This window comes from Ruditapes philippinarum, unplaced genomic scaffold (genome assembly GCF_026571515.1).
Source record: "Ruditapes philippinarum isolate M1 unplaced genomic scaffold, ASM2657151v2 ctg9516_1_1_1_1, whole genome shotgun sequence".
In the NCBI taxonomy this organism is placed as follows: domain Eukaryota; kingdom Metazoa; phylum Mollusca; class Bivalvia; order Venerida; family Veneridae; genus Ruditapes; species Ruditapes philippinarum.
Window position 1 is genome coordinate 19,380 of NW_026862042.1, and position 7,044 is coordinate 26,423.

General features: G+C 32.4%; 1 pseudogene; it reads left to right on the forward strand.

The window, feature by feature from the left end:
* Positions 1-3,215: 3,215 nt before the first annotated feature.
* On the forward strand, positions 3,216-5,939 carry LOC132717748 (peptidoglycan recognition protein 1-like; annotated as a pseudogene).
* The last annotated feature ends 1,105 nt before the right edge of the window (positions 5,940-7,044 follow it).

The window sequence follows — 7,044 nt, forward strand, 5'->3', positions numbered from 1 at the left end:
TAAAGTTTCCATCATAATCGATGTTTTATTTTCATTGTTTAGTTTATGCTTTGAAACAGGAATCATCCCAAGTATATGGCGAAAAGCATTAATTTCCCCGATACCAAAAGACAATACCAAAGACAAACGTGTACCACTAAACTATAGAGGTATTAGTCTGCTGTCAGTTGTTAGCAAACTATATTCAGCATTATTAAATAATAGATTAAAAACTTACTTAGAAAGAGCAAAATCTACTTGCTGATGAACAAAACGGTTTTCGTTCTAAAAGGTCATGTGAGGAACATGTATATACAGCTTGTACCATTATTAGAAATAGACTTATAGACAAACAAGATACTTTTGGAACGTTCATTGATATACAGAAAGCATTTGACTTTGTTGATAGAAATATTCTTTTATACAAACTTCTGTCTAAAAATATTAATGGTAAATTCTATAATTCTATTAAGTCAATTCTAACGGACACATCATCGTGTGTTAAACTTAACGGTATGCTAACAGACTGGTTCCCAACTGTGTCAGGTGTCCGACAGGGAGACAGCAGTTCTCCGACAATTTTCGCATACTTCATTAATGATCTTGTTGAAGGCTTAAATCGTCTTAACAAAGGTGTTAAGTTTAATGATGATATTATATGCTGTTTATTATATGCTGACGATATTTTATTATTATCAGAAAATGAAAGAGATATGCAGGATATGTTAAACTATATTAATGATTGGTGCAGAAAATGGCGACTAAAAATTAATGAGTCGAAATCGAATGTTATTCATTTTAGATGCAAAGGAAAAAGTCAAAGTAATTTTACATTTCACATAGGTGCTTCGGATATTATGTATGCATCTACTTATAAGTATTTGGGTGTTTTGATGCATGAACATTTAGATTTTTCGTACTCTGCTGATATTCTTTGTAAATCAGGTGGGCGAGCACTAGGTGCAATTATATCTAAAATTCAGAATCATAAAGATATTGGCTTTAAAACATATACAAAAATGTATTACTCTTGTGTTGTGCCTGTAACTGATTATTGCTCTTCAATATGGGGTTTCAAAAACTACAAGAAACTAGATATTACTCAGCATAGAGCAATTAGATATTTTATGGGTGTACATAGATTTGCTCCGATACTAGCAATTACTGGTGATATGGGGTGGATTTGTGCTCAGCATAGACGTTGGGTTAATGTACTGAGACTATGGAATAGACTTGTACATATGGGTGATGATAGACTCACAAAGAAAGTGTTTTTGTATGATTATACTACTGTTGGAAATACATGGTGTTCAGATGTTAAGCATATTCTACAACAAGTAAATATGTCACATTTGTATGACAACAAACTTCCGGTTGATTTAAAGAATATTGAAGACTCTTTACTTTTACTATACAAATCAAATTGGTCTGACAATGTTACAAATGTGGCAAAGCTGAGAACATATGTTACATTCAAACAAGATTATGAAACAGAAAAATATCTCATGTCTTCCTTAACTAAAGCAGAAAGGTCCCATTTAGCTCAATTAAGATGCGGTATTCTTCCGCTCAAACTAGAAACAGGACGATACGTGGGATTACGTGTTGATGAAAGAATATGCACTCTTTGTACTGACAATGTTGTTGAGGATGAAACTCACTTTGTATTGAAATGCTCTAGATACAACGATTTACGTGTTAATTTGATTTCTAAATGTAAAGAGAGTAGCAGTGACTTTGACAATATGTCTGATATTCAAAAACTAAGTTATGTGATACAAAATCAATATGTTAGCGCTGCAAAGTTTATTGTAGAAAGTATGAAAAGAAGAAGGTTATATCTTTATAAATGACCTGATGTTTTACATAATAAAAATTTACTTGAGTGTATTGAATCATGTTAAAATATCACCAGACATATTTGAAAATAACAAGAAATATAATAATATCTTAACATTGTTTAGAATTTATAGCTTTTGAAATTTTGATATGCTTTGCTTGTTTATATGGAATTTTGATGATTGACCACTGTATTTTCGATTAATTTTTCTATGCTTTACATGTTTTATTATGAATCATTTATATGAATTGTATATAGTTTAAAGTGACTTATAGGCCCAACGTGGCCGGGTGTTGTAATTTGTTACATGTATGTTTATTATATTGTACATAACACAATGTCACTATAATAAAATTTACTTACTTACTTACTTACTTATAAAGCTTCTCATTTGCAGTACATTCCTGATTTGGACATTATTAATAAATTAATTCTAAGGGAAGTGACCTAATAAATGTTAATGTTCACCTTAGTACAGAGAATGTTGAAATGTAAGAGATATGTTTACAGAATATGTAAATTTTTTTGTTAACCATGTACTTGCTCTTTATATGTTTGTATAATAAGCGATTTGATATGACTAATGAATGTTATAACATTTAATGCTTCATAAATATTATGTTATGTTATGTTTAACTAGATGACTTTTAGATTTGAACGGTCATATGGTATCTGAGGTCTCCCTAAAGCTTATTCATCAAAGCAAAGTCGAAGAAGAGAAATAACTTTGCCAAATAAATTTTAAAATTTCACTTCGCTTTTGAAATTGGGTTGCATTTTGATAGTGAATATGTATACTAAGTGAAGTGAATACCTTTTTATGGTTTCTTAAAAGGATCTTAAGAAAAAGTAGATGAAAGTATAAATAATTTATTTATTTATGTATGTATTTATATCATCAAACTATCTAATAAATTGATTAATCAATTAAAGAAAATCAATTCATTCATTCATTTATTTATCCATATGTAAGTTTGAAGCAAATACATAAATCTAAACATAAGTCGGTAGGAAAAAGTACGAGCCGATACATGGACATTTCCAGTTAGAAATAAGGGTGAAGCTGTTATACTGTATCAGGCGTATTAAATTTCAAATTTTGTGTTTTTTTCATAACTGTTGCTTGTCTTATTATGAATAACCTAATTACGATTAGAATATACAAATCTGATATCAGTACATGTTATAATGCTACATGAATCGGTCTGAGAATCCGCACTTTTTTTTCTTATATGTTTAAATTTCTCCTTTTACTGATTTATTTCACCCTATGCTATTGATGCAAGTATTAACATGTCACATTAATGTAAAAAATCTTTCAATGTGATTAAACAGCAATTTAGATATGTATCGAAGTTAAGTAATCGGCCTTTAAATTGTGATATAAAAACAGACACGTTTTATCTCGTAGAACTGGATCACGGACAAACCTCAAGGTATTTTTGAAAAGTTTATTGTTAAAAACTGAATAGTGAACGTATTTCTGCAATATCTTCAGCTGTAAGTTGTTTCTTTCTTAACCCAATCTTATTTAGATTACAACAATTATATTTCTTTTCAGATATATTTGGAACAATATAATAAATCTGAGATCTTAATAATTTTCACAAATGCTTATATTATATTTATGTAATTGTCATTCTTTAATTTTTTCAAACAGGTCGACGCATTGGCGTCATGTTCAGTATGATATTAACACTCCTCGGATTGGTCGGGTTACATTACGTAAAATGCACTCAATGCGCATGTGCAACTACTAACGTGCATGTAAGGGACGGAGCTGGTTTATCACATACCATACTGACTATCCTATTTACAGATCAATGTCTGTCCTATAAAGGTCACAGACAAACCGTGAATGAAACATCGTGGGTTAATGTAGACTACCATGGCCACGTGCGTATTAATTTAACAAGTCGTTATCTTGACTTGTTTTGTTGTGTTTTTTTTTGCTCTTCTGTCAGCTCTTTTCTTGCAATAAAATACATATGAGCCGCGTCATGACAAAACCAACATAATGGGTTTGCGACCAGCATGGATCCAGACCAGCCTGGGCATCCGCGCAGTCTGATCAGGATCCACGCTGTTCGCTTACAAACCCTATAACAAGTACAGAAACTGATAGCGAACAGCATGGCTCCTGATCACACTGCGCGGATGCGCAGGCTGGTCTGGATCCATGCTAGTCGCAAACCCATTATGTTGGTTTTGTCGTGACGCGGCTCATATATATCTTACAATGTAAGGATGATTTTAGTTATAATTCACTACTTATGAAACATTAAGATAATCAACTACACACTTCATGAATTATTTGCTATAAATATGAATGACATACTTTATTCAATAGATATATTGGATTTAATTTGTTATCAAAACTTGGTCTTGGGTCTTTCTTTGACTATTTCACTACCTACTAATGTGTAACTTCATAAACCTTTTATGACACAAAACGTTCTTTCCGAGGTTCTTATTCAGTATTATCTGTCATATATAGTTGCATACATAAATCATAAATGACCACATTTCTTTTTTATTTTGAAAATTAGAACGTAATTAAGATGATACAATAATATCAAACTAAGCAATATAACACTTATCATGTTATGATTCACTTTAGAATGGATGGATTCATGAAGGATTCGTAACACTTTCTCCGTGTGTTTCGTCAAATGTCACAAATAAACAACTGCAACTTCCGGGCTGCCCTAAAATCATAACTCGGACAGAATGGGGAGCACGTGACCCCATCTCCACATACCGGAAACTCCATCACCCAGTGAAATATATGTTTATACACCACGGTGCTTCCCGACTTTTGTTTTACCCGGACTGATTGTATCCAGATGATGAAAAACTACCAAACCTATCAGATTGACTTTCTTGGTAATATAATATATGTCTGTTAGTAATTATTTGGACATCACATACCTGTCTAAGAATGATGCATTTTTCATAAACAAACGAGAAGTAAGGTACAGAAAATATCTTTTGAAAATTCATCTTATGTTTAAATAATTGATTAAAAATATAAAGCCACATGTAGTTCATGGAAATGTATTTTCATGTTTCTCAACTGTCTTTTGATTGCCAATAAAACGAAAAATATATGATCAACATGATTTAATTATCTTGGCAAAACAAAGTAATACACAAAACCTTTCTCCAGGTTTCACAGATATTGGATATAGTTTTGTTGTTGGTGAGGACGGCAACGTTTTATGAGGCCCGAGAGGTTGGGACGCTGTTGGTGCACACACGTATGGTTATAATGATGTTGGACTTGGTAAGTAATTATTTGTTTGCTTTAGTCGATTTAAAAAAACTGATTATTATCTTGAAATGTAAAGGCTTTCTAATTTTCGCCGTTCCTAATAATTAACAGGATTTGACCATTTCTACTCGAGCACGGCTGCCTTAAGCCAATCAAAACGGATAATTTAATACCACATGATGGACGGCCTCGCAAAAAAGGCGCCTAAGCAAGGGTGCAAGCTACCCACCATGTTTTTTGTCGGGATACCTTTATAAAAAAATGAATTACTACTACGGGGTAAAAAGCAATATAAGATATTCTCTTAAAGAAGAACATTAGCTCTATTGTTAAGGAAGGAGACTGTTTCCCGAAAAAATGTTTTTCGAATACTTCGCTGAGCAGTGATTCCTAGCATTTTTTGGCGATGTTTATACTCGTTTATTTCAAGGACTTATAAAAATAAAGTTTTAACGGGGCTATTATTGTTAAAATGAGTAAGAAATCCAGTTTATAATGATTACAAAAGTCATTCACTATCAGTACCTGTTTTTTGTTTTCGTTCACTGCAGCTATTTGTGTCATCGGTGACTTCACTAACAGAGTGCCAAACGACGCTGCCGTAAACGCTGTTAAACAAATGATTGCGTGTGGTCTCTCCAATGGTAAACTGTCCAACACTTACCTTTTGAGAGGTGCTAGAGACGTAGAAGCAACTGCAAGCCCTGGTGAAAAACTGTATGACCTTATCAAAACATGGCCACACTATTAAAGCCAAAATGAAGCTTTGGCTTGTTTTAAGAAAAGAAAGAAGAAACAACACTGACACGAAACATCGGCTTTAGTTGTGATATACAACATATTTCATTTACCTCTGTAGCATTTGTACTAAGTTTCTCGTTTAGATTTCCTGTTTGATATACCCTGGTATGTTCAACATTGTTTTTGAGACAATTACACACTCCCCCACCCCCCCCCCCCAAAAAAAATAAAATAAAGATAAATAAAAAAACAAAAAAAGAAAAAACAAACGAATTTGCTCTTAAAGTAGTGTGGTTTCTTGATTGATGTCATTATGTTTGCTGCAATATAAACGGGTGTACATTTAAAGATTTTAGTAATTAGGAACATGGAATCAGATATTGTACAACATTTGTAAATTTGTAGGTAATTTAAAAATCATGATTTCATTATTTTTATTAAACATTGTAATTTCGCTGAAATTTTCATTATTTGTTTCGCTGTTAATGTTACCTGTTTGCACATTTCGTCTTCTATTGTGTTGGTATCAAAAATCCTTAGCCTTTATGAAGTTTGTGGGATAAATGTTTAGTTTCAGGTTTTAATATTAATGCTCAACAAACAAAATATTCGAAAACTAACTACTATCTATATTTGATACATTTTCTTTCAAAAGATCATCATGAAGTATGGCTAGGGCCTATGTCGCTGAAAAAGATTGTTTTTCTTACTAAATAAGACACGTAGCGTCATGGAATGACATTTAAGTGTCCTTTGGAAAAGTTTATGATATTTGCAATATAAACACAGCTGCGAATGTCTCTTAATTTTACAGTTTGATAATTAAAAATAAAATTATTTACTTTAGGTGTAAATGGACATGAACAGATTCATCAAATCGAGATGCAACATTTTTAATTTGGTATACCACTTTCAAAAACATACTTATTTATTTGTGCGTAAATCTTATTTTCATGTATCATTTCAGTCAAATCACATTTAATAATAAAAAATAACTTGTGATTAGTCATCAAAAAACGATTGGACGCTAGAAAATTAAGTAGGCCTTTCGGCATCAGTCAGCAATTTCCGGTAGAAGTCATGGAACGCCGACGAAAACTAGTTCCGGTCATGCTCGACGCACGGAAGGCCGGGAAGGAAGCGTATCTCGCAGCAGACAAGCTGTACATTGACGGACATTTGTACAGGGATGGGGCGACTTCCGGTTCCG